General features: G+C 40.4%; 1 pseudogene; it reads left to right on the top strand.

Annotated features, from left to right (window-relative positions):
- The window catches only part of LOC112655258 (centromere protein N-like), a 57,282-nt pseudogene extending 37,900 nt beyond the window's left edge, over window positions 1–19,382 (top strand).
- Window positions 19,383–23,931: the final 4,549 nt, after the last annotated feature.

The raw sequence follows: 23,931 nt of genomic DNA, 5'->3' as shown, positions 1-23,931 counted from the left end.
TCCTGGCTCGAGGTCTTCTGATCGCTCTCAGAAGGAATTTTTATGTTGCATTATTATCTCCAGTGTGGATTTTTCCCTTAGTATTCACACCTGGGTACTTAGGCCTATCTATGGGTTTTCTCAGGGAACCTGTTTTATGTATTTATAAGCCCCTTAAAAAGATTTGGCATTTGTAGGCTTTCAAATACACAGTAGTTCGTGCATCTAGTCACTACCAGCTTGCCAGTGTGGGCAGTCCTTTGTTTGGCAAATAAAATTTCCAAGTTTTGGTGAGTTTTCTTGTTTTAATGTGACATGTTGGGGTTCAGCTGCTCTGGGCTCAGCCCCAGGATGGGCAGATGCCCAAGTTCATGTGTTTTAACAAGGCCATGTCTGACCAGTCTGGCTCTTGTGTGCTCATGTGGTTCACTTTGTAGCCACACACCTCATTGTGCCTTTCTCAGGGCAGCTACAGCCCCAGATGTGGAATTCACTTGCATGAGTCAGACACTGCTTCATGTGTTTCCCAACTCTAGGGGAGGTAAGACAAGCTTCTGAAGATTGAAGTAAGCATGTCAAGAATCTTGTAGACTTGGCTTAGGAGTTTAAATTTGTTTCTAAAGAAATTTGGGAGTCATTGAAGATTCAGAGCAGGAGAATCATATTTGTGTTTTAAAAGTAACAATACTAGGAATGCCTGGGTGGCTCAGCGGTTGACTGCCTGCCTTCAGCCCAGAGTGTTATCCTGGAGTTCTGGGATCGAGTCCCACATCGGGCTCCCTGCATGAGCCTACTTCTCTCTCTGCCTATGTCTCTGCCTCTCTCTCTCTGTGTCTCTCATGAATAAATAAATAAAAATCTTTTAAAAAGTAACAATACTAATAGTTTGGTAGATGGAGTTGAGGCTGATGGTGGGCAAGGGATGCTGAGGACCTCCTCCAAGGACTAGACTGAGGATGATAATGAGAGCAGATTTGAAAGATAAGTAATTTGATAGAAGCAAAAGGATATGGTAACCGACTGATGTTGAAGGATGTTAAGAGGTACCTAGAAGTCACTCACTCATTCAGTATCCATACTAAAGTAAGAGCATTCCATGTACTAGTGACTGTGCTTGGTAAATTGTTAGACCAAAATAAATAATGGCTACTGTGTTCTTGCAAAAGGTGAGGAAGTAAAAAACAGTCATTTATTTAATAACCACACCAGTGTGTGTATTGCTTCAGGCTGTAATAAGTTCTAAGAAGGAAAAGTCAGTTTTGAAACACCTTGTGAAAAACAAAGCTAATAGAGTATCTATGAGGAATTAGCGTGGAAAATGTCAGATCCTTAAGAGTTAACTAAGGGAAGGGGCATCTGAGAATGTTCCGATTGGAGAAAGAACATGGGCAAGTCCTGGAGGGAAGGGACTCTAGCATAGCCTTACTTCAAAAAGATGTTAGTGGGTTCTACAACAGATGGTGATGTTGTAGGATAGAAAATACAGGAAGGGAAGTCTGAGGGCAATACAGGAAGAAAGTTAAAAATATGTTGTACTTGGACACATTAAGTTGAAAATGTCTGAAAAGCATTAGACGGGGCAGGTAGACAGAGCTGGAGCTTGAAATTTTAGATTCCTCAGTGTCCATGTGATACTTTGATTCATGGCTTAGTGAAGTTGCCCAGGAAATGTATGTTGAAACGACAATGTCAGGAATGGAAGAAATAAGTAAAGTAAAAAGAGGGATTAAAGGAGACTGGAAAAAAAGTAGCCAGAAAGACCAGAGGAGGGACCCAAGAACAGTGTCATGGAAGCGAATGGCAGCAATTTCCACGGAGATAATAGCTTATTGGGTTAAATGTCATAGATGAATCAACTAACATGTGCTGTAAAGAATCCATGGTTGGGGAAACCAGAGGTCAAAGATAACTGGAGCAAATAAAATTTCAGTTCAGGATAGTTAGGAAGTTTTACTGAGGACTGTAACGAAAAAAAGCTCCATACACATTAAAACAAAACATTAGTTTAGTTTCTGTATCTCTTAATTGTACTTAAATTATTATTTTTTCTTATAAATGAAGCCTCCACTACCTTTACTTAAAAAATGAGATAGAAAAGCCAAGTTCCATGAATGGTTAGATGCTTGATGTGGGACAGTTTACAATTTTTAAAACTAGCTTGATTTTTTCCTTTTGAAAACAAATCTGGTATAACTTGAAAGAACAGTATTTTTGCTTTTGTGATTTCTTTGTAGCATCAGATTTGATTTTCAGAAAGATAACTATTACATGTGTAGGGGTAGAATACCATCTTATACACACAGCAGATTCCAAGAAATCATTTTGTGGCGTGAGTGATTAGGCAAATATTCTTCCCTCAGTTCTGGTACTTTCCATTGGACTTTGGCCTCCTAAGTCTGAACTTGCCTACTGGGGGAAGAAAGAATGTGGCAGGAATGTGTGTCAGCAAATGAATGCTTATTTCAAAACAGTACCAGAGAATGAAATATGTAGGTCTGATGGCTTTCATTGTATAAAAAGTAAATGACCTACAAAGTGAAATGACCCTACAAAGTGATTGGTTAACACAAATGTAAATAAATTAAGGATTTTCTAAAGGAAAAAAAAAAGGACAAGCTTCCTGAAGCTGTTTTCCATTTGCTTGGAACAAATCTCAAGTACTGTTTATGTCTCCGTTGTGAGAGTGTAGAAAATACCCATCACGTTCCCTTTCTATGGATCCGTATGCAGACGGTAGAGAACACACCCTGTTTTTCTGCAGGTGGTGGGGTGCAGTTTGCAGTGAAGTAAGCAATACTGATCTTGAGCTCATGTGCACAGGGGCACCATTTGAACTTCCTAAAGGGTCCTCAGGCTGCAGGCTGCTGCCCCATTCAGTGCCTTTTTCCCCAACCGCTGCTGGAGTCCCTCCTAGCTCTTTAATTCTTTAGTCTCACACTTCTGTTGTGCTCATCTACTCCCCTAGTGCTCCTCTATGCTTTCCTATGAAGAAAACCTGAGTATACTTAATTGTATTGGGTTCTCATGTCAACCATGGAAAACACAGAACTTTCTCTCTGTGTGATAAAAGTGCAGTTCACTTACAATCAAGTCTGTTCATTGTAGGAGCGCTTGGGTGGCTCAGTCAGTGAAGTGTCTGCCTTTGGCTCAGGTCATGAACCCAAGGTCCTGGGATAGAACCCCATGTAGAGCTCCCTGCTCAGCGGGGAGCCTGTTTCTCCCTCTCCCTCTGCCTGTCACTCTGCCTGCTTGTCCTCTCTCTCTCTGTCAAATAAATAAATAAGTAAAATCTTTTTTTAAAAAAAGTCTGTTGATTGTATCTTTTGCCCATGTGTTTACAGCCCTAGATTCTTGACTCATTTGCATGTATCATACACCAGTGCTGGTGTCCCACTAACTCTAGCATATAAAAGTTTTCTGAAGCTGTCAGTGCTATAGTCAACAACACAGGGTGAAGTAATTTTTGTCCTCCATGAAAGTCAAGGAAATGTCTATTTAGTCTTTTTCAGAGTGCCCATGTCAATCTTAGGAAAGACACTGTTTCTTCTGTAGCTAGTAGAAGTGTAGTTTCCTTCCACAACAGCCTCATTTTGTTCTCACTGGATGTGACAGCTTCAACCCTAGCTTTTCTTTCACTTAAGTCATGCACTAGGTCCTGTGCTGCTCTAAGTCCAGACAACATGAGTGAATCCTTCTGAAATGCTGCCCATGGGCCAGCTATTCCAGGCCTCACCCCTCATGAGGTACTGTATTTATGCCTTGCAAGGTTTGTTAGGATATGGGGATTTCTGCCCTTCCCTCACTTAAGTATAGAGCTGCAGAATAGCAAACCATGTAGCTACAGTCTAGAAATCCATAGTGGGGTCTCCTACAGCTTGAAGTGAAACCCTTTGCTGCTCTTTGTTATGATGTCCTTTTGATGGGTGAGACAAGAATCACAGGGAGCTGACCCTTTTGCCTCATTCTTATTTTTGCTATGCTTTTAAGTATTAAAGTGTCAAAATATAAAAGGGCTTTTTGTATTTTTTTTTTACTTTTTTGTTTTTAGAGCGAGAGTGTGAATGGGGTTGGTAGGAGGGGTAGAGGGAGAGGGCAAGAGAGAATCCTAAGCAGGCTCCACGCCCAGCCTGGAGTGTGATGTGGGGTTCAATCACATGACCCTGAAATCATGACCTGAGCCAAAATCAGAAGTTGGATGTTTAACTGACTGAGCCACCCAAGTGCCTCAACTTTTTGTATTTTTTAAGTGTTAAATAAGTTAAGCCTTTTCCTTGGCCCTGCATATCTCTGTGCTTTCAGTGACAAATTTGGCACTGAATTTATGGCTAGTAAAGTTACAGTGCCCACACCTTTTAGATATAAAAGGCTAGGCTAGTGCCTAATTAGGTTTCCTAGCATGTTAGCTCATGGTAAGTGGTGGATGAAAAGGACAATAGAGTCCCCGGACTAAGGGATAATATATTCCATTTTAGTATGGATAAAGCATCTGGGATGCATGGTAGCTCGGAGTACCCTGGCTGAGTCACTGGATGACCTGAAGCTTTCCTGACCTGGTCTTACAGCAAGGGTGGGTTAGGAGGCCTAAAGACTTCCCCAGATAAGTAGAGCAGTACAGGCCAGGTTATGAGATATAGAGATCTCCTGGCAGCCATATCTACAAGGGGAGTGAGTGGAGTACATAAGGGACCTTCTACTGTCAGCCTCTTCCAAGGTGTGTGGGCTGGGGGCTGGGTTGATAGTACGATAGATTTTTTTGCATTCAATAATGTATGTTACTTGTTGAAAAAAGCTTGGCAGGTTAGGTAGCAAGAGGTAAGATTACAATTAGCTACTTGGTGCCTAGTTGTTGATAAAAAGGTCCTTATACCATGGAATGGACAAAATTATGAACAACCTGTGCTTACTGGTGTCATTTGCTACCCCTGTGTTCTCTCTCCTCTTTTCCCTGGGCTTCCAGTTGGGGAAAGTTAAATATGCTGTTGGAAGCTTGTGTTATAGTGTCTGTGAAAAGATAGCTATGGTTTTGTTTCTGAAAAGTGTGTCTGAATGCAGCTAGGAGAAGTTGTAGTGAAAAAGTAAAAAATGAAAAGTTATTGTGTCATCAAGATACCTATAACTATTATAGTTATATATTATATAATATATAAGATATATATATTATAGCTCTCTAAACTGATTTTGAAATGTGCTGTTTTAAAATTTTGAATATTTATATTGTCTCAAAAAGTTTTCCAATGTCCAAAGCTTTCACTATTAATAATAGGTTACTGATTGACAAGTAGAAGGTGCCATTCTGTATAGCCTTGGATGCCCATCAGAAGGGAGAGTTAAAATTTCCAACTAAATTGAGGGCACAGTGATTTCACACACAGAATCCCACAGGCAGGCAAAGAAAAACCTCTGTCTTTTATGTACTCCAGTGTTTTGTGTTCCTGAGAGAACAGTTGTATCTACTACAAAACTGCTGTAAAAGTTGTCTCTTAATAAGAGGCAACACTAGATGGGAATTTGTCTAACCTGATTTTGACAGATTGACTCCATGAAATCAATTCAATTCTCTTCTCTCCTCTCCTTTCTTCTTTTCTTTTCTTTTTCTTACCTTATCTTTCCTTTCTCCTTTCTTTCTTTCTTTCTTTCTTTCTTTCTTTCTTTCTTTCTTTCTTTCTTTCTTTCTTTCCTTCCTTCCTTCCTTCCTTCCTTCCTTCCTTCCTTCCTTCCTTCCTTCCTTCTTCTTCTTCTTCTTCTTCTTCTTCTTCTTCTTTTTCTTTCTTCTTTCTTTCTTTCTTTCTTTCTTTCTTTCTTTCTTTCTTTCTGAAATATAGTTGACAATCAGGTATAAAACATAGTGATTTGACAGTTATATACAGTATGACATGGTCACCACAATAAGTGTAGTCATCTGTCACCATACAAAATTATTATAGTATTATTAATTATATTACATATGCTGTACTTTTTATCCCTGTGACTTGCTTATTTATAACTGGAAGTTTGTGCCTCTGAATCCCCTCACCTATTTCACCTATCTCCCTATTCCCTACTCCTCTAACAACTACCAGTTTGTTTTCTCCATTTATGGAGCTTATTTTTGCATTTTATTTTTTTAAATTTTTTATTTGTTTATGATAGAGAGAGAGAGAGAGAGAGGCAGAGACACAGGCAGAGGGAGAAGCAGGCTCCATGCACCGGGAGCCCGACGTGGGATTCGATCCCGGGTCTCCAGGATCGCGCCCTGGGCCAAAGGCAGGCGCCAAACCGCTGCGCCACCCAGGGATCCCCTATTTTTGCATTTTAAAGTCCCTTCTCCTGAAGGCTGATAAGGTCACAAAGCCCTTTTGCAAAAATACAGGTGAGACTCAGCAGGTTGATTTTCCCACATGGAATGGGACCTGCAGGACAGTAGCCAACCTCATTGAAAAAGTGTTTGGTGACTAGGGATAGCCAGTTACGTCAAAATGTATTAAGATCTGCTCCTAAATTGAGTTGCAAAGAACTGTTACTAAGGATGGATTTGGGAAAATCCAGTGATATTATAGAGAGTTCCTCCTTGGCTAATAGGTGAGGGGACCCTGCCAGTTAACAGGATGAGGAGTAATCACCCCATTCTCTATGACAAATCCAGTGTTACAAGCTAGTTTGGCCATGACCACATTGCTCATATGAGGAGGAGGATCAGGAGGACCTAGACCCTATTCCAATATCTGTACTATTATGATTGATGTTTATTTATTTTTTTAAAAATATTTATTTATTTATGATAGACATAGAGAGAGAGGCAGAGACACAGGAGGAGGGAGAAGCAAGCCCATGCCGGGAGCCTGACGTGGGACTCGATCCTGGGACTCCAGGAGTGCACTCTGGGCCAAAGGCAGACGCTAAACCGCTGAGCCACCCAGGGATCCCTATGATTGATGTTTAAATAACATACTCAGCACCACCTTTCCACCCAGACTTTATTGTTTTCAAGAATAAACAGGTAAAAGGCAGAGTTTTGGCCTCTCCTTCTCTAAATATCTGACACACTGGTCAAAGTGTTTTGGGGGCTTGGTGGCACTTGAAATTGTCATGCTTTTCAGCTCCTAGGGACACTGGGGCTGAAAAGTGTGGTGCCTGGAATTTTCCATGGGTTCAGTCAAAAGTTTACTTTTGATGTAGAAATCAGTCTCAGATTGTACTATATGGACTGATGTGAGTTAATGGGTAGGCTCTTTTGGGCCTATATACACAAGATGTAACTGATATGGCTAAATGTATTCTAGGAAGAGTTAAGTATGTGTAATTCTTCTTTTGAGTTGTGAAGAATTTTCCCAATGGGGAAATGCCACAATTAGAACAGTGGTTGTAAGATAAGTAGAAGAGCAGGAGCTATCAGATTTCCCATTCCAGCCATGGGGTGTAAGTAAAGCAATTAGGATACTGGGATGTGTTGGGGACAGTAAAAGGAGGTCCCCACACTTATTAAGGAACTATTAGAAAAAAAGGAACTATTAGAGACAAAATTGTTTAAAGGGTCTAGACCATTCTACAATCATCCTGTATCTAGTGAGAGAAGCCACTAGAAGGGACACTGGCTTGCTTATCCCTCCCAGTTCTGAGGTTAAGAGAATTTCATATTGGATTATCTCCAGTTCAAACTTACCCCTCAACTGTTGTGTAGGAGAGTATAGATTCTTTTGGTATTCTTTGGGAGCCTCTTTTTTATTTTCAAAGCCTCATGAAAATATTTGGTTATTTGTTGACTATTGAATTTATTCCAGCTTTGGATATTAATTCAATTCTGCTGACCAATGTATGTAACCCTTCAACCTTTTCAATTCTCTGCCTTTGTACTCCTTGTGCCATTTGGGTTCTGATGTATTGGCCTCCAGACTCTCAAATAGGAAGTATGATCCCAACTTTTGTGTGAGCTGATGGTTTTACCTCAGGGACATTTGTTTCCATATTTTACCCAGCCCTTTTCCCCACATGGTGTGGGCTGTTAGTTCCTCAGTTTATTTTGACAGATCTACTCCATGCGACTCTTAATCCCCTTTATCTGGAGACTGATATGGTTTCATTGCCCTTTTAGAAAAAGATAGGTGAGACCCTAAAGACTGAAATAGGAGATGTTACTAGTAAGAGGGAAGAAAGCGATGGTGGATATGCCCCCTGGTCTTTCTTGGGAGCACATATGATATATATATCACTCAGCAAAATTTATGAGAATGCAGGAGACATGGGGAAAAGTAGAGAAAAAAAAAAAGAGAAACAAGTGATAAAAGGGGAGAGGGGAAGAGAACTGGGAGAAATCCAGAAACATAAGGATGGGTACAGTGTGGGTGTAACCCAGTGTCCCCTTGTCTCATTCTTCTCTGAGTTTTCAGAGTATATACAGACCTCATCACATATGTGATTGTCTTCAGGTCTCTGTGTTAGAAGCCTCTTTGTTTCTGTGGAAGGATCATTTCCTATCCATCTCCTCCTGTAAGCAAGGGACTTTGTACTGAGTAGATTTCTCAAGGGACCACTTTTTTCATATTTTTAAACTCAGCTATAGTAATTCAATATGTCCTTACTATATACCAAACATTATGCAGCTTAAAAAATTATTTAATCGGTGTAGATTTTTTTAAATATATAAATTGCTCCAAAAACATTAACAGCAAATATGATGTTGTTCTTTGCAATATCCTAGTACCATTATGTAGGCTGAATTTGTGATTAATAATTAATATAAGAACATTACTGATTTCTCAGTATAATACAGTTAATGTTTTGACATTTGTTTTATGTGGCACATGAGGGAGCCCTGCCAGTTATGCTGGATTTTGAGAACAGGATTGTTTAAGGTAGAGCCTTAACCTCCATATCCTGGATAACCTCCATATGCTGGATTTTGAGAACAGGATTGTTTAAGGTAGAGCCTTAACCTCCATATCCTGCCTCTAATGGGAATCAGAGGCTTTAGGCACTGGTCAAGACTTGAAGGCACCCACAACTGCCAAAGCTTCCAGCTGTATAGAAAAATGGAGCACAAGCCCCTGTGCTGCATAGAAGTCTCATCTGCATGTTTAATATTTCCTGTGGACTGCGTGTGGAAATAACTCTCACATTGAGATGAGGACTGATATGAGTTTATGGGTGAGTTTATCCCCTTTCAGGAGATGAGCTGAGAAAGACTGCTCTTGAGTGTAATTTAAGAAGTGGATCACCTCTAGGGGACAGCTACTGAGGAAGAGACCTGACTGACCATGTTGGCTATGCCAAAGAGATTGATGACATTGTTGCTGAGTTTATCAAGAGAACCATTTTGAAAATCCCAATGACTGAAATGATGACAGTCTTCCAAGCCTGGGATTTTTTTTTGTCTGAAAATCACCTGCAGACCACAAACTTCTGGCAGAAAAAGGAATCTCTTGTTCAGGACTTGGTTCTGTTTTGTGAGGAGAAGCAATGCAAGTCTTTATGATGCAGCCCTTTTATATATCATTTATACTTGGTTTTATTTTTATTTTTATTTTTATTTTTTTTAATTTATTTTTTATTGGTGTTCAATTTACTAACATACAGAATAACCCCCAGTGCCCGTCACCCATTCACTCCCACCCCCCGCCCTCCTCCCCTTCCACCACCCCTAGTTCGTTTCCCAGAGTTAGCAGTCTTTACGTTCTGTCTCCCTTTCTAATATTTCCCACACATTTCTTCCCCCTTCCCTTATATTCCCTTTCACTATTATTTATATTCCCCAAATGAATGAGAACATATAATGTTTGTCTTTCTCCGACTGACTTACTTCACTCAGCATAATACCCTCCAGTTCCATCCACGTTGAAGCAAATGGTGGGTATTTGTCATTTCTAATAGCTGAGTAATATTCCATTGTATACATAAACCACATCTTCTTTATCTATTCATCTTTCGTTGGACACCGAGTCTCCTTCCACAGTTTGGCTATCGTGGCCATTGCTGCTATAAACATCGGGGTGCAGGTGTCCTGGCGTTTCATTGCATTTGTCTCTTTGGGGTAAATCCCCAACAGTGCAATTGCTGGGTCGTAGGGCAGGTATATTTTTAACTGTTTGAGGAACCTCCACACAGTTTTCCAGAGTGGCTGCACCAGTTCACATTCCCACCAACAGTGTATGAGGGTTCCCTTTATCTCCGCATCCTCTCCAACATTGGTTGTTTCCTGCCTTGTTAATTTTCCCCATTCTCACTGGTGTGAGGTGGTATCTCATTGTGGTTTTGATTTGTATTTCCCTGATGGCAAGTGATGCAGAGCATTTTCCCATGTGCATGTTGGCCATGTCTATGTCTTCCTCTGTGAGATTTCTGTTCATGTCTTTTGCCCATTTCATGATTGGATTGTTTGTTTCTTTGGTGTTGAGTTTAATAAGTCCTTTATAGATCTTGGAAACTAGCCCTTTATCTGATATGTCATTTGCAAATATCTTCTCCCATTCTGTAGGTTGTCTTTGAGTTTTGTTGACTGTATCCTTTGCTGTGCAAAAGCTTCTTATCTTGATGAAGTCCCAATAGTTCATTTTTGCTTTTGTTTCTTTTGCCTTCGTGGATGTATCTTGCAAGAAGTTACTATGGCCGAGTTCAAAAAGGGTGTTGCCTGTGTTCTTCTCTAGGATTTTGATGGAATCTTGTCTCACATTTAGATCTTTCATCCATTTTGAGTTTATCTTTGTGTATGGTGAAAGAGAGTGGTCTAGTTTCATTCTTCTGCATGTGGATGTCCAATTTTCCCAGCACCATTTATTGAAGAGACTGTCTTTCTTCCAATGGATAGTCTTTCCTCCTTTATCGAATATTAGTTGCCCATAAAGTTCAGGGTCCACTTCTGGATTCTCTATTCTGTTCCACTGATCTATGTGTCTGTTTTTGTGCCAGTACCACACTGTCTTGATGACCACAGCTTTGTAGTACAACCTGAAATCTGGCATTGTGATGCCCCCAGATATGGTTTTCTTTTTTAAAATTCCCCTGGCCATTCGGGGTCTTTTCTGATTCCACACAAATCTTAAAATTATTTGTTCTAACTCTCTGAAGAAAGTCCATGGTATTTTGATAGGGATTGCATTAAACGTGTATATTGCCCTGGGTAACATTGACATTTTCACTATATTAATTCTGCCAATCCATGAGCATGGAATATTTTTCCATCTCTTTGTGTCTTCCTCAATTTCTTTCAGAAGTGTTCTATAGTTTTGAGGGTATAGATCCTTTACCTCTTTGGTTAGGTTTATTCCTAGGTATCTTATGCTTTTGGGTGCAATTGTAAATGGGATTGACTCCTTAATTTCTCTTTCTTCAGTCTCATTGTCAGTGTATAGAAATGCCACTGACTTCTGGGCATTGATTTTGTATCCTGCCACGCTACCGAATTGCTGTATGAGTTCTAGCAATCTTGGGGTGGAGACTTTTGGGTTTTCTATGTAGAGTATCATGTCATCGGCGAAGAGGGAGAGTTTGACTTCTTCTTTGCCAATTTGAATGCCTTTAATGTCTTTTTGTTGTCTGATTGCTGAGGCTAGGACTTCCAGTACTATGTTGAACAGCAGTGGTGAGAGTGGACATCCCTGTCTTGTTCCTGATCTTAGGGGAAAGGCTCCCAGTGCTTCCCCATTGAGAATGATATTTGCTGTGGGCTTTTCATAGATGGCTTTTAAGATGTCGAGGAATGTTCCCTCTATCCCTACACTCTGAAGAGTTTTGATCAGGAATGGATGCTGTATTTTGTCAAATGCTTTCTCTGCATCCAATGAGAGGATCATATGGTTCTTGGTTTTTCTCTTGCTAATATGATGAATCACATTGATTGTTTTACGGGTGTTGAACCAGCCTTGTGTCCCAGGGATAAATCCTACTTGGTCATGGTGAATAATTTTTTTAATGTACTGTTGGATCCTATTGGCCAGTATCTTGTTGAGAATTTTTGCATCCATGTTCATCAGGGATATTGGTCTGTAATTCTCCTTTTTGGTGGGGTCTTTGTCTGGTTTTGGAATTAAGGTGATGCTGGCCTCATAGAACGAATTTGGAAGTACTCCATCTCTTTCTATCTTTCCAAACAGCTTTAGGAGAATAGGTATGGTTTCTTCTTTAAACGTTTGATAAAATTCCCCTGGGAAGCCATCTGGCCCTGGACTCTTGTATCTTGGGAGGTTTTTGATGACTGCTTCAATTTCCTCCCTGGTTATTGGCCTGTTCAGGTTTTCTATTTCTTCCTGTTCCAGTTTTGGTAGTTTGTGGCTTTCCAGGAATGCGTCCATTTCTTCTAGATTGCCTAATTTATTGGCGTATAGCTGTTCATAATATGTTTTTAAAATTGTTTGTATTTCCTTGGTGTTGGTAGTGATCTCTCCTTTCTCATTCATGATTTTATTAATTTGAGTCTTCTCTCTCTTCTTTTTAATAAGGCTGGCTAATGGTTTATCTATCTTATTAATTCTTTCAAAGAACCAACTCCTGGTTCTGTTGATCTGTTCCACAGTTCTTCTGGTCTCGATTTCGTTGAGTTCTGCTCGAATCTTTATTAGCTCCCTTCTTCTCTTGGGTGTAGGATCTATTTGCTGTTTTTTCTCTAGCTCCTTTATGTGTAAGGTTAGCTTTTGTATTTGAGTTCTTTCCAGTTTTTGAATGGATGCTTGTATTGCGATGTATTTCCCCCTTAGGACTGCTTTTGCTGCATCCCAAAGATTTTGAACGGTTGTATCTTCATTCTCATTAGTTTCCATGAATCTTTTTAATTCTTCCTTAATTTCCTGGTTGACCCTTTTATCTTTTAGCAGGATGGTCCTTAACCTCCACGTGTTTGAGGTCCTTCCAAACTTCTTGTTGTGATTTAGTTCTAATTTCAAGGCATTATGGTCTGAGAATATGCAGGGGACGATCCCAATCTTTTGGTATCGGTTCAGACCCGATTTGTGACCCAATATGTGGTCTATTCTGGAGAAAGTTCCATGTGCGCTTGAGAAGAATGTGTATTCAGTTGAGTTTGGATGTAAAGTTCTGTAGATATCTGTGAAATCCATCTGGTCCAGTGTATCATTTAAAGCTCTCGTTTCTTTGGAGATGTTGTGCTTAGAAGACCTATCGAGTATAGAAAGAGCTAGATTGAAGTCACCAAGTATAAGTGTATTATTATCTAAGTATTTCTTCACTTTGGTTAATAATTGATTGATATATTTGGCAGCTCCCACATTCGGGGCATATATATTGAGGATTGTTAAGTCCTCTTGTTGAATAGATCCTTTAAGTATGATATAGTGTCCCTCTTCATCTCTCACTACAGTCTTTGGGGTAAATTTTAGTTTATCTGATATAAGGATGGCTACCCCTGCTTTCTTTTGAGGACCATTCGAATGGTAAATGGTTCTCCAACCTTTTATTTTCAGGCTGTAGGTGTCCTTCTGTCTAAAATGAGTCTCTTGTAGACAGCAAATAGATGGGTCCTGCTTTTTTATCCAGTCTGAAACCCTGCGCCTTTTGATGGGGTCATTAAGCCCGTTCACATTCAGAGTTACTATTGAGAGATATGAGTTTAGTGTCATCATGATATCTATTCAGTCCTTGTATTTGTGGACTGTTCCACTGAACTTCTTCTTAAAGGGGAATTTTAAGAGTCCCCCTTAAAATTTCTTGCAGAGCTGGTTTGGAGGTCACATATTCTTTTAGTTGCTTCCTGTAAAATATGCTCTTCTATACTTGAGATGGACAGGTACTTTATTTCCTAGGAGAAGTATGTGATTTTCATTCTATTGAGCAATAAATTTAAATCTTTCAATAAATTCAGGGGTCATCTGTTGTCCTGTGATTTTTTTTAAAATAGCTTGTGATTAAATACATAGTTCCAATCACAGCTATGAAAGGAGAATGATAAAGTAGTACATCCTTCATCCAGCTTTCCTCAGCATCCTTAGGTTATGTTTGAGGAGCTCCATAGTACGTGTGCTGCTGATTTCTGACTGATTTGCCATAACTGCTTAGATGCTTATGGGATTAGAGTCATGGGTTTCATTCCCTGGTGAAAATGTTGACTTTGTTTTCACTCTTGGCCATAGACTGCTCACTTAACCCTGGTTAGTGTCATTGAAAATGTTGATCAGGATTGGAATTAAGTGAAGCTATTTGGAGCAAATTCAACACTCTAATAAACAAAATATTTCAAGAGCACAGTCTACTAAAAGTGTATCAGTAGGTGTTATCCTCTCATGCAAAGCATAATATGAAGAGGAGGAGGAAGAGAAGGAGGAGGAGAATGACATTTAATGTAACCGGTATATATGGGTCAGCACTTTAACTTTCCATCAGCATTTGGCTCATATTTTGGAAAACTGAATTGTGTCTCAGGTTTGATCTCAGTCTGTGCTAGATTTGTAGGCACAGTTAAGATCACTTTGAAATTTACTAGGTTAATTATTAATGTAGCTGCTTTGATTTTGAGGATGAAATTAATTCCATGGATTTTTATAGTTGCCTCAGATATTGCTTTGGGAGTTCAGAGAGACATTGAAAATATTTCCCATTAATTTCTCTTAAGTCTTAGAATTGTATCCCAAATCTGACAAATATGATCCAGGTTTTATAATGATTTCTAGCAAGGCGTAAGCAACTTATCCTGTAGGGTATTTGTATTAGTGCAAATTTGCTCTTATGATTTACATTCTAATAGAGGAAAAGAGCTTGGGAGTTACTTCCTTCATGGTAAGGTGCTGTGCTCTCAAGAAAATGGTTTAGTAAAAAGCTTTACTGGATGAAGTGCTATAATAGGCCCATTCTATAGTAAATACTAATTGGTAAAAATGAGTTGGTAGAGGCAGGGGCAGGGGAGAGAAACTCATGCTTTTCCAGGTTTTGAATAACAATTTTATTACCCTAAGATGAAAGAAGGAAGTGGATTTATCTTAAATTATTTGGGATTTAAGATAATTTTATGACTGCTTCAATTTCCTCCCTGGTTATTGGCCTGTTCAGGTTTTCTATTTCTTCCTGTTCCAGTTTTGGTAGTTTGTGGCTTTCCAGGAATGCGTCCATTTCTTCTAGATTGCCTAATTTATTGGCGTATAGCTGTTCATAATATGTTTTTAAAATCGTTTGTATTTCCTTGGTGTTGGTAGTGATCTCTCCTTTCTCATTCATGATTTTATTAATTTGAGTCTTCTCTCTCTTCTTTTTAATAAGGCTGGCTAATGGTTTATCTATCTTATTAATTCTTTCAAAGAACCAACTCCTGGTTCTGTTGATCTGTTCCACAGTTCTTCTGGTCTCGATTTCGTTGAGTTCTGCTCGAATCTTTATTAGCTCCCTTCTTCTCTTGGGTGTAGGATCTATTTGCTGTTTTTTCTCTAGCTCCTTTATGTGTAAGGTTAGCTTTTGTATTTGAGTTCTTTCCAGTTTTTGAATGGATGCTTGTATTGCGATGTATTTCCCCCTTAGGACTGCTTTTGCTGCATCCCAAAGATTTTGAACGGTTGTATCTTCATTCTCATTAGTTTCCATGAATCTTTTTAATTCTTCCTTAATTTCCTGGTTGACCCTTTTATCTTTTAGCAGGATGGTCCTTAACCTCCACGTGTTTGAGGTCCTTCCAAACTTCTTGTTGTGATTTAGTTCTAATTTCAAGGCATTATGGTCCGAGAATATGCAGGGGACGATCCCAATCTTTTGGTATCGGTTCAGACCCGATTTGTGACCCAATATGTGGTCTATTCTGGAGAAAGTTCCATGTGCGCTTGAGAAGAATGTGTATTCAGTTGAGTTTGGATGTAAAGTTCTGTAGATATCTGTGAAATCCATCTGGTCCAGTGTATCATTTAAAGCTCTCGTTTCTTTGGAGATGTTGTGCTTAGAAGACCTATCGAGTATAGAAAGAGCTAGATTGAAGTCACCAAGTATAAGTGTATTATTATCTAAGTATTTCTTCACTTTGGTTAATAATTGATTTATATATTTGGCAGCTCCCACATTCGGAGCATATATATTGAGGATTGTTAAGTCCTCTTGTTGAATAGATCCTTTAAGTATGATATAGTGTCCCTCTTCATCTCTCACTACAGTCTTTGGGGTAAATTTTAGTTTATCTGATATAAGGATGGCTACCCCTGCTTTCTTTTGAGGACCATTCGAATGGTAAATGGTTCTCCAACCTTTTATTTTCAGGCTGTAGGTGTCCTTCTGTCTATAATGAGTCTCTTGTAGACAGCAAATAGATGGGTCCTGCTTTTTTATCCAGTCTGAAACCCTGCGCATTTTGATGGGGTCATTAAGCCCGTTCACATTCAGAGTTACTATTGAGAGATATGAGTTTAGTGTCATCATGATATCTATTCAGTCTTTGTTTTTGTGGACTGTTCCACTGAACTTCTTCTTAAAGGGGAATTTTAAGAGTCCCCCTTAAAATTTCTTGCAGAGCTGGTTTGGAGGTCACATATTCTTTCAGTTGCTGCCTGTCTTGGAAGCTCTTTATCTCTCCTTCCATTTTGAATGAGAGCCTTGCTGGATAAAGTATTCTTGGTTGCATGTTCTTCTCATTTAGGACCCTGAATATATCCTGCCAGCCCTTTCTGGCCTGCCAGGTGTCTGTGGAGAGGTCTGCTGTTACCCTAATACTCCTCCCCATAAAAGTCAGGGATTTCTTGTCTCTTGCTGCTTTAAGGATCTTCTCTTTATCTTTGGAATTTGCAAGCTTCACAATTAAATGTCGAGGTGTTGAACGGTTTTTATTGATTTTAGGGGGGGATCTCTCTATTTCCTGGATCTGAATGCCTGTTTCCCTTCCCAGATTAGGAAAGTTTTCAGCTAGAATTTGTTCAAATACATATTCTGGCCCTCTGTCCCTTTCGGCGCCCTCGGGAACCCCAATTAAACGTAGGTTTTTCTTCCTCAGGCTGTCGTTTATTTCCCTTAATCTATCTTCATGGTCTTTTAATTGTTTGTCTCTTTTTTCCTCAGTTTCCCTCTTTGCTATCAACTTGTCTTCTAGGTCACTCACTCGTTCTTCCACCTCGTTAACCCTCGTCGTTAGGACTTCTAGTTTGGATTGCATCTCATTCAATTGATTTTTAATTTCTGCCTGATTAGCTCTAAATTCTGCAGTCATGAAGTCTCTTGAGTCCTTTATACTTTTTTCTAGAGCCACCAGTAGCTGTGTAATAGTGCTTCTGAATTGGCTTTCTGGCATTGAATTGTAATCCAGATTTTGTAACTCTGTGGGAGAGAGGACTGTTTCTGATTCTTTCTTTTGAGGTGAGGTTTTCCTTCTAGTCATTTTGCTCAGTGCAGAGTGGCCAAAAGCAAGTTGTATTGGGAAAAAGAGAAAAAGAGAGGAGAGAAAGAAGGAAAGAAAAGAGAAAGAAAAAAAAGGGAAGAAAAAGAAAAAAAAACGAAAAAAAAAAAGAAAAAGAGAAAGAAAAAGAAAGGAGAAAAAAAGGGGGTGGGGGAAGGAAACAAATCAAAAAGCAAAACAAAACAAAAACAAAAACAAAAACAAAAACAAACAAACAAAGAACCACCGGGGAGTATCTTCTGATTCTGTGTACTTTAAGTCCCTTGGCTTCTCCTGGAAGTTGTCAGTCTAGCTGGTGTTCTGGGGGAGGGGCCTGTTGTGCTGATTTTCAGGTGTTAGCAGTTGGGGGAGCTGCTGTGCCCCTGCCTGGTGCAGGGCTCAGTGGGGGTTGTTTACCCCGTGAGGCCGCAGGAGGAACAGCCCCAGTGGCGGGGCAGCTCTGGAAACCTGGATTCAGCCCCCGCAGGAACTCCGGAGCTCTTGGTCTGCAGGGCCTGGAGGCTCTGGGGTGGGGCCGCTGATCTGCTCAGCTGGGGCAGGAGCGTCCTTGCTGTCCTGGGCCCTCCCGGCCTCTGCCTGTCCCGGGGGAGGCGGGATCCTGGGCTGTGTCCCGGCGCCCTGTGCTCCGGAGCCTGCGCTGGTGGATTCGCACTCCCGGGCCGCGCAGCCCCCTCCGCGGAGCTGCCGCCCGAGCCCCTCCGAGCTGCTCCTGGAACCGCGCAGCCCCCTCCGCACGGAGCCTCTTCCTCTGCCCGAGCCCCCCGAGCTGCTCCCGGGGCCGCGCAGCCCCCTCCGCGGAGCCGCCGCCCGAGCCCCTTCAGCTGCTCCGGGTCCCGCCGGGTCCCGCGGTGCGCGCTGCAGCCCTTAGGGAGCTCGGCGCACTCTCCTGGGCGCGCAGTTGCTGTTACTGTCCCGGGGAACCCGAGGGCATCCCCGCCCTCCTGGGTCCTGCTCCAACTCCCCACGAGCCCCTTTCCGCCCGGGAAGGTCGGTGCAGCTCCTGCGTCTCCGGGACGGGGCTCTCCTGTCCTGGGGACACTCGCCCCGGCCTCAACCCGGCTCCTCGCGGGGCCCCTCCCCCTTGGAGGCCTTTGTTTCTTTACTTCTTTTTCCCCGTCTTCCTACCTTGATAGATGCGCGAACTCTTCTCACTGTTGCATTCCAGGTGTTCTCTCTTTAATTCTCAGGCCGAATTCATAGATTTTCAGGATGATTGGAAGGTTTTCTAGGTAATTTGGTGGAGACAGGTGATTTGGAGACCCTACTCTTCCGCCATCTTGCTCCTCCCCCTATACTTGGTTTTATCAGCACCAGCAAGCTTGGGATTATTTTTTAAGTGAGTGAAGGATCAGGTGAAGATATTAACCTATTTGATATGGAACAATTTAAAAGATCATTTAAAAAATTCTTTAGGAAGCATTAAAAAATGTGATGATCAGCTTCAGAGATGCTGAGGAAAGTGTAGTATGGATTTGAATTGCTTGCGGAATGCAGTATGGAAAGCCACACCAGTATAAACCTGCTTATGTGGTGTATTATTCCCAAACTTCATATGACTTCTTCCTCCGAGCTGAAGAACAATCTACCCCTTCTGGGGCAAGCACTGATAGTTGCGAGCCAACACCATTAGATTGTGAAAATGGACCTCAGAAGCTGGTATCTGGACTCTCTTAAGGCTATTGTTTTTAAACAGTATAATCAGACCTCTGAAACTCACAAGTCTATTACACCTCTACAAAACAAACAAACAAAACCTTTGGGCTGGGTATATACATGGATTCAAGGATTGTTCATGAATACAGAATAGTAAGAGAATCCAGGGAGTGACTCAAGAAACTTTCGGAGACTATTCTCAACTAAGACTAGAATTTGTACAATATAAACTTAAAATGAAATTCAAAACTGACTTAAATGGGGGCATCTTGGCAAGAAAGAAGAACCCCTCCGGTGCCTAATAAAGTTCTCTAGCCTGCATCTTCTCAAAGTGTTGAAATTCTTAGCACCAGCTGGTACTGCAGATGCACTGCTTCCCCTATTGCTCACTTGCATACCCAACAAGGGAATGAATTATTTTAAAATTAGAGGTAAAGAAGATGAATGTGGTTTTGTAAGCATAGCATCTCCTTGACCATATTGCATATGCATTTCAGTTGGGGATTTTTCCTCCTCCATTGCATATTCCCTCTCCCCACTATCCTGCAAAGCATAACAGTTGCGGGCCTCTAAAATGTGACAGGATGTCCCTTTTCTCACTCCTGTCTCTCTTCAATCCTAGAGAGGTCTGGTTCTAATTGCTGATTTCTAGGAATATTTTCTTAAGCCTTGGATCAGAGAGAGAGAAGCAGCAAGAAACTATGTTCAACTCAAAACTTTCTAGGAGAATCACAAAATTGGTCCATTCAAAGGGTAGAGTTGACTCTATTGAGTTGTTATTGTAAGAGATAGTATATCAGATGATTCTGTTATATAAAATAGTGGTTTCACTGTAAATATGCTTTTCATAATCTGTTTTATCATACATATAGCATTCAAACATACCAGTATTATACTGAATTGTGAATAAAGATATTTAAAAACTGGTAAAAAAAATAAACAAAACTGGATTATCTCACTGCTGACCAGGCATGCAGGGGTCTTTGAAGTAGGGAATTTTCTGATAATGTCTTTTGTAATTTTGAATGTTCCTTTAAAAATAATAAAAGTATATGTTTTGGGGTAGCTGAGAATCTCCCGGCTTGTGTTATCCAATAATGCAGGCATGCGTGGCTCCACTGCAGTTCTCACTATGACTTCTTTGTTGTCATATTTCATTAGAATTGTATTTGATCACTATTTCTTTGAGTTCCTGTTGAGCTAATAATGTTAATGAGTTCATAACGGAAGTAACTGTATTTGTGTTCTTTTCCCCAAAAAACAACTTGAGGACTTCTGCCCATGGCTTGGAGGAAAGCCCAGGAATATCCAATAGTTTTTTTGGTTATTCTTACATAGCCAAATGTTCCATTGCCATGTCCATGTGGTAAGAAATCTGTTCCTGTGTATTAATCCAGGTTTGCCTCAGTTCTTGAATGTTGGGGAATATCTTTCATTCCCAGCTGGGTCCTGTTTGTAGACTGGAATCCTGCAAGGGATGTGTATATAGGAGTGTGGCGGCAGTAACAGGCAAACACTTCTTGTCTTTCTGTTCTCAGTCTACTCTCCAGTGACCAGTTTCTCCTACTTTTCCCCCTGATGTGCTCCTCAGTGAGAGAAGAGCATACAGTGACATGGTTGGCTAAGTTGTAATGTGGATATAGGCTCTGAGATGTGGACAATAACATGATATGATGCTTCCGGGAAACATTTTCATTTTTCTTCAGGGACCTCAGACTTCATGCCCCTGTCACATGCAGTGACTTTCCTCTGACTTGTCTCTTCGACACTCCCCTCAATCCCTAGGCCTGCTATTAGCATCACTTCTGTTGTCTTTTTTCCTTACTAAGCAGTCCTGTTGGGTGGCCTCCCTATGAAAGAATACTCAGTCTTCTTTCCCCACAACAACCTGTCAACACAGGAAATCAACATCTTTCTGTGGAATTGCTATTCATTCACAAGGCATACACTTACTTCCTTTCTCCAGGGGCACCTTGGGCCTTAATGTCTTGATTATACCTGTATGAGTCACATACTTGTTCCTGTGTCCCTCAGCCTTCACAGGCATCAGTCACTTTCTCTGAAGCTCTTGGTCAGTGATCTGTAGCAAGACAGAAACAGTACTTGTCCTGTCCTTGTGAGTGTTTAGAAAATACTCAGCACACTGGCAAAATTCGCTAAAAATTTGTTTTCTCTTTCTTCTATGTTAATTTTTTTATATCTCTTTGGTAGTTAAATGGAGTAATGCTGGCAGACATGTTTGGTATCATTTATTTGCCAGGTGATCAGCCCTTCACTTTAGAATATGGGTGTATTTGACACAAATTGTCCTTGCCTTTAGAGAGTGTTTTAATTTGCTAGGGCTGCCATAAGAAATAACCCACACTGGGTGGCTTTAACAACAAAAACTTATTCTGTCACACATGTGGGCCTCAAAGTAAAACATGGAATTGTTGATATTGTTGGTTATATGTGATGTGAAGGAAGATTGTGCAGAAAGGATCTGTCTGGACCTTTGTCCTTGGCTTGTAGACTGCCTTCTACATGTTCAAATAGCATTTTCCATGTATATGTATCTGTTTCCACATTTCCTCTTCTTATAGGGACACTGGTCATATTAATTTAGGGCCACTCTAAAGTCATCATTTTAACTTGATTACCTCTGTAAAACCCTTTTCAAAATAAGAACCCGTTTAAGGAATTGGGTGATAGGATTTCAACATATGAGTTTTTGGAAGGGAACAATTTTGAAGGGAACAATTTAACCCATAACAGAACTTCTGCCAAGTCTCTCACCTGAAAGAGCTTGTCTTCAATATTATGTTCAATGCATACTTTTATTATATTATATTTATTTATTTATTTATTTATTTATTTATTTATTTATTCATTCATTCATTCATATGAATACTTTTAGAAATAGGCATTTGCTGTGACTGACTGGTAGATAGTCCCTGGCCCCTAGGATTTTGTGACCTATCACACTGTTGTGCATCCCCTTTTCTTTCTAAGGGCTCCTCTTGAGTGATTAAATTTGGATACAGTCCCAGACCACTTATCCTCATAGTTTCTACAAGTGGGAATTGTTGGTCATAGCCTTTTCTTCTGCAAGTGGTGGAAGTGTAGGTCACTCCCAGGTCAGAATTCTATACAAGGACTCTAAGACTTTGTTTCATGTTTAGGTACTGCAACAATGGTTGCTTGGTTTATAGGATGAAGTATATACACTTTGGGTGGCTACCTAAGATGTTTGCTGGTGTATAATTTATTGTTTGTATATAGCCAAGTAGCCACTGGAGGATGGCTTGGATTCTTTTTTAAAATTCTTTAATATTTTATTTAAATTAAATTTGCTAACATATAGTATAACACTCAGTGCTCATCTCATGTGCCCTCCTTAATGCCCATCAGCCAGTTACCCCATCCCCCCACCCCCCTCCCCTTCCGCAACCCTTTGTTTATTTCCCAGAGTTAGAAGTCTCTCATGGTTTGCCTTCCTCTCTAATTTTCCTGCACTCAGTTTCCCTCCTTTCCCTTATGGTCCCTGTCACTATTTCTTATATTCCACATATGAATGAAACCACATGATAATTGTCCTTCTCCTATTGAGTTATTTCACTCAGCATAATAGCCTCTAGTTCCATCCATGTCGATGTAAATGGTAGGTATTCATCCTTTCTGATGGCTGAATAATATTCCATTGTGTGTGTGTGTGTGTGTGTGTGTGTGTGTGTGTGTGTGTATCGATTCATCTGTTGAAGTACATCATGGCTTATTCTACAGTTTGGCTGTTGTGGACATTACTGCTATGAATATTGGAGGGCCGGTGTCCTATTGTTTCACTACCTCCATATCTTTGGAGTAAATACCCAGTAGTTACAAAGCACATGATAAGCTTATTTAGTTTGTATGCACTTATATGTAACATGTAGATCCTGTTTATCCTATCTTATAAGATTATTCAGAAGACATCTACATTGACCAAGAACATTACTTAAAAACATTTTCAACAAGCTGTGCACAGATTTCCACTTGGGCAAATTACCCATGAAGCATATTTGGAGTGAAATTGTTATCAACTGACATTTTTGCAAGATGGAACCAGTGTCAAAACGATGTATCCACTAGCCAGTGCCACACTTTGATCCTTGTATTGATGCTTACCTGAAACCACTAATTGATATACCCCATTTCTGGCTTGTTAGTGGTGTTAGTGGACATCATGAGAATAACAAAGCAGGAACAAGTATTGTGACTAACTTACTTGTTTATTATGGGTTGGGTACCAAATGAAAACATGAACAAATTGGGTGTTTACCAAGAAACATCCATTTTGAAGTGGAAGTGGTATATTCAGGGAAGAAATAAACAAGGCATTAATGGTGTCTCAGAGGTACAGGAAATTGTGTCCTGTTACCCTCCAGATTTGGTTGTCTGATATGTATGGAATGTGCCAGCATTTCTTGCAGTTTTATTACACCCAGGTTTATGAGGATGCCTGGGTCTGGTTCAGCTAAGTTAAAGGCACATGTCTTCTGGTAGGCTATGGATACTACCCCAATAAAAACTGCATTTGTGCATGAGAAAGAGCATTGTGCTCAATGAGTGGAGAAGTGGACTGTACTTCTTGTCCTGGAAGAAACCCCAAGTGCACCTTGTTACATTTGATTGACCCCCTGCACAGAAACTCTCAGGTTGATAGTATGAACCACCTTCTATTAGGTGAATGACTGGGTAATTCCAACTCAGCCTCTGTGGAGACGAACATTATCAGCAAATTGCAAAAGACATACACCTTCTTTATGTGTCTCTTGTGCATACCCATGGATAAAGGTCATTTGTAGGTGAAAATCAGTGAAACCAACAATACTTGCACTGTTCAGGTTAGGACCATGGTTACCTGGATAAACTATGCATCAAGGCATGGTTGTTCATCTGTAATTTGAAATCTGGTCCCCAAACAAGACCTGTTGACTCCAGCATATCAGGCCAAGGAGCCAGGAAATGTGTGCAGAGTGCCAACTGCACAGTTGAATATAGAGGGG

The sequence above is a fragment of the Canis lupus genome, chromosome X, assembly GCF_003254725.2.
Source record: "Canis lupus dingo isolate Sandy chromosome X, ASM325472v2, whole genome shotgun sequence".
NCBI classification, from domain to species: Eukaryota; Metazoa; Chordata; class Mammalia; order Carnivora; family Canidae; genus Canis; species Canis lupus.
Note: the sequence above shows the minus strand (reverse complement) of the source record. Positions and strands in the feature narration are given on the sequence as shown.